We start from the raw sequence: 5,149 nt of genomic DNA, 5'->3' as shown, positions 1-5,149 counted from the left end.
GTGATGCCATGGCACTCTATCCAGGGGGATAGCTTGAGGTTCCGTCTCAAAAAAAAACCTGATACTACTAGGCAATTCCACTTGTCACCATCTACTTTAAAGATATGCCTCCTACTTACACACCACACAGAACCAGGGGCTGTACTGACCAGCAGACAAAGACCAAAATCTATTTTTTTTTTATTTTGAGACAGAGTCTTATTATGTCACCCGTGGTAGAATGCCATGGCATCATAGCTCACAGCACCCTCAAACTCTTGGGCTTAGGTGATTCTCTTGCCTCAGCCTCCCAAGTAGCTGGAAATACAGGCGCCTGTGGCGATGCCTGACTATTTTTTTGTTGCAGTTGTCATTGTTGTTTAGCTGGCCCAGGCTGTTTGTAACCTTCCAGTCTTGGTGTATGTGGCCGGCGCCAAACCAGTAATTCTTCTTATTTTATTTAAAAAATATTTTGTAGAGATGGAGGTCTCACTTTGTTTCCCAGGCTGGTCTCAAATCCCTGACCTTAAGTGATCCTCCTGCCTTAGCCTCCCAAAATGCTAGGATAGCAGGCAAGAGCCACCACCACTGGCCTATAGATATTGATATCTGGTAGTGCATATCCTTCAACTTTAAGATTGTAAAATTATGGACATGAGCAGTGGTTCACACCTGTAATCCTTGCACTCTGGGAGGCTGAGGTGGGAGGATCTTTTGAGTTTAGGAGCTCAAGACCAGCCTGAGCAAAAGCAAGACCCTGTCTCTACTAAAAGTAGAAGAAAAAGTTAGCTGGGCATCATGCCCACCTATTGTCCCAGCTACTAAGGAGGCTGAGGAAGGAGGATCACTTGAGCCCAGGAGTTTGAGGTTGCAATGAGCTATGATAACACCACTGTACTCTGCCTGGGGGAACAGAGCAAGACTCTATTTAAAAAAAAAAAATTGTAAGATTATATTGACTATTTCTGGCCCATTGCCTCTCCAAATAAATTTTAGGATCATCTTGTCAATTTTCTTTTTTTTTAGACGGAGCCTCAAGCTATCCCCCTGGGTAGAGTGCCATGGCATCACGCTCACAGCAACCTCCAACTCCTGGGCTCAAGCGAGTCTCCTGCCTTAGCCTCCCAAGTAGCTGGGACTACAGGCGCCTGCCTCAACACCTGGCCATTTTTTGGTTGCAGCCATCAATGTTGTTTGGCGGGCCTGGGCTGGGGATTCAAACCCATCACCTTAGGTTTATGTGGCTGGTGCCTTAGCCGCTTGAGCCACAGGTGCCGAGCCCATCTTGTCAATTTTCACACGTAAACAGAGACATATGGGTTGGATGTGGTGGCTCACACCTGCAATCCCAGCACTTGGGAGGCTGAGATGGGTGGATTGCCTGAGCTCACAGGTTCGAGATCAGCCTGAGCAAGAGCAAGACCCAGGCTCAAAAAAATAGCCAGGCCTTGTGGCAGACGCCTATAGTCTCAGCTACTTGGGAGGCTAAGGCAAGAGAATTGCTTAAACCCTAGAGTTTGAGGTTGCTGTGAGCTGTGACTCCATAGCACTCTACCGAGGGCAACAAAGTGAGACTCAAAACAAACAAACACAGACAATACACACATATCTCTACCATCTAGGATATTGATTGAGATTGCCTTAAATCTACAGACAAAACATTTAAGTTGTTTTCAGTTTTTTTATTACAAATAATGTTAACTTTTTTTATTTAACAAAAAGTTGTAGAACTTCATAGGAATCTTTTCACTTTAGGCCTAAAGGAAAAAAAATTATTTGCTAACTCAAGGAAGAATAAAATAAAACATTGAGGCTAGGCACAATAGCACATACCTATAATTCTAGCACTCTACAAGGCCTACAAGGGAAGATTGCTTGATGTCAGGAGTTAAAGATGAGCCTGAGCAAGAGTGACATCTCTACCAAGAGTAGAAAAAATTAGCCAGTGTCAGTGACGTGCTTGTAGTCCCAGCTACTTGGGAAGCTGAGGTAGGAGGATCACTTGAGCCCAGGAATTCGAGGTAATAGTGAGCTATTATGACACCACTGCTCTCTAGCATGGGCAACAGAATAAGACTGTGTCTTGAAAACATAAATAAATAAACAAAACAAAACATTGAAGGAGATTTTGTTTTGTCAAGTATAATTTCTGGGTAAACAAGTACAATACTGTCATGTGTAATATATACCGATGTTTCAGTTGATGACATACTGCATATACATTAGCAGACCAAGAAAATTATAATACTGTATTTTATTGTCCCCTTTCTATGTTTATATACACAAATATTTACCATGGTTTTGCACCTGCATGCAGTATTCAGTATAGTAACATGCTGTACTGGTTTGTAGTCTAAAAGCAATAGGCATACCTATAGCCTAGGTGTATAGTAAACTATATCATCTAGGTTTGTATAAATACACTCAGTGATGTTCATACAGGGATAAAGTCATCTAACAATGTGTATTTTAGAATGTGTGGGGGCGGTACCTGTGGCTCAAAGGAGTAGGGCGCCAGCCCCATATGCCGGAGGTGGTGGGTTCAAACCCAGCCCCAGCCAAAAACTGCAAATAAATAAAAACCTTTTCCCTAAACCCTTAAAAAAAAAAAAGAATGTGTTGCTGTTAAGTCACATATGACTATATGTTTGAAGACACTTCAATAGTTTTAACTTTTTACATGCTAGGTTCGAGGTACCAGAATGATATTTAGGTGGAGAAATTGAGCAGATGATTAGATTTATGGATTTGAAGTTCAGAAGGACAGTGTGAAACAAAACTATATTAATAGAACTCTTTTAAAATGCTTTATTTATTTTAATTTTTATTTATTTATTTATTATTTTTTGACTGGGGCTGGGTTTGAACCCGCCACCTCCAGCACATGAGGCCCATGCCCTACCCTTTTGAGCCACAGGCGCTGCCCCAATAGAACTCTTTTGACATATGTAGATAGCAGTTATCTGTGGGCCATGTTTAGAGTTTATAGAGGAAGAACAGAGGCTGTAAGAGACTTGGGGCTCTACTTCACATCTGTACTGAATTGTATGAGCAGAAAAATGAGCCTGAGGAACAGTAGGTTAAGGAGGATGGGAGCCCTAGATCTTGTGCATATACCAGCAGTATCTGGTACCTGTGTTTGGGTTTAGGGGGGGCCTTGATCTATGTCAGAGAGCCCCTCATGGTACCTTGACCTTAGGCAGAGCTCTGTCAGTCCTAAGTTCCTTTCCCCTACCAGCTCCTACCCCACTACCTCCCCCAGCATTCCTACCCCCCACAACATTGCCCTCATTGCAGGATCTTTGTGTATTTTGGCTCTTGGAATCACAGTAGCTATTCTCTCTTGTTGCCAGTTGGGGTTTACTGTCTCCAGGTAACTGAGCTTGCCCATCTGTCCGGGTTCATAAAGATGAGAATTGAATTTGGACTTTTTTTTTTTTAAGACAGAGTCTCATTTTGTCGCCCTTGGTGGAGTGCTGTGGTGTTATAACTCGTAGCAACCTCAAAATCTTGGGCTCCAGTAATCCTCTTGTCTTAGCACCTGGTTGAATTGAGATTTATTTATTGAGACAGACTCTCAAGTTGTCCCCCTGTATAGAATGCTGTGGCGTCACAGCTCACAGGAACCTCGAACTCTTGGGCTTAAGTGATTCTCTTGCCTCAGTCTCCCAAGTAGCTGGGACTAGAGGCACCTGCTACAACACCCAGCTATTTTTTTTGTTGCAGTTGTCATTGTTGTTTTAGCTGGCCTGGGTCTGGGTTCAAATGGCCAGCCTCAGTGTGTGTGGCTGGTGCCCTACCAACTGAGCTAAGGGCACTGCCTGAATTTGGACTTTCTCTTAGAATTGCTTTGTCCTTTATCCATATTCCTAGGCCCTGGTATTGTCAAAACTGTTGGGAGACTTTGGCTTATGTCTCATAAGACAGATGTTTTGTATAGTTTATTTGCAGTTTATTTCTTCAGAGGAGAAGAGATTATGTAAACTTTTGTCTATACACAAGTAGGTCCCCCTTCCTACTTTTGTAAATAGAGTCTCAGTGATGAAATAAACTTTTTTGTTTCCACTATAACTGAGATCTCAGTTGTGATCACCCTTTCTTTTGAGATTAAAATTGCATATAGTGCTTTACCCCACATTAAATAGGAAGTCTAGTACCACTACAGAGGCTTCTGTGAGTTCTAGAATGGGGAGGAGCTTGCTTTCTCCTGACCATTCTTGCTGTCCAGTTGCTAATTTTGCAGTTCACTGGTGTTTTGCCCCTCCTTGTTTATTTTTTTGTTTTTCTCTAACCTAGATATCCATTCTTTATTTGCTACCCTTGTCTCCCAAAGAGTTGGGTTTATTGGGCACCCCAAGCATAGAAATAAAAGAAAATCTTGAGTTTTTTGAGTGGAAGTTCTGGGTACCTGGCTAATCTTGAAAAATAAATGAGCAACATGATGAGAACAATGGTCCTCTAAGCCAGTCAGAATCATGAGGTATTTGATTCCCTATGGAAACTAAAAGATGGCATTTTAACATATATTTTTGAGGTGTTTTTTAGAAATCCCCAAGGACGGAAAATACAGCTAAGAGGGAACTTAGAAATTGAACTCTATCATTCTAGGTTCTAAATTTCCATCAAAGGGTCTGTCAACATTCCTCTTAACATTCTTTTCTGCTCATCCAAGGATCTCTGAATCCACCTGCTAGCCATAGGGCCCCCCACTTCAAGATATCCTGCCTTTGAGGGCCAAACCAGTGTATTACCTCCATGTACTGATTTACAGGTTTTGCCTGCCTGAAATGTACCTCTGCCTTGAAAAACCACTTCCTGGGAGGCATCAGGGAGTTCAGGTCTTAAGCATCAGCTGCTCATTCTCCTTGTATGGTGCCCAGAAACCAAGATGTCTCTTTCTCCTACTGTGACTCTCTGCTTCTATAGGGGAGTCAGAGACCCACTCTTATCCTACTTTTAGCTTGTATGTGGGCTTTTAGGCTGGATCTAGAAACCAGAGTGACAGGAGAAAAGCATACAAGTATTAATAAGTTTTCTATGTACATAGGAATCTTCATTAAGACTGTAAAGTCTGGGCTCGGCGCCTATAGCTCAACCGGCTAAGGCGCCAGCCACGTACACCTAAGGTGGCAGGTTCGAATCCCTGCCTATGACCTGGAGGCTGGCCAGG

This window comes from Otolemur garnettii, unplaced genomic scaffold (genome assembly GCF_000181295.1).
Source record: "Otolemur garnettii isolate 467f Iridium unplaced genomic scaffold, OtoGar3 scaffold00172, whole genome shotgun sequence".
In the NCBI taxonomy this organism is placed as follows: Eukaryota; Metazoa; Chordata; class Mammalia; order Primates; family Galagidae; genus Otolemur; species Otolemur garnettii.
Note: the sequence above shows the minus strand (reverse complement) of the source record.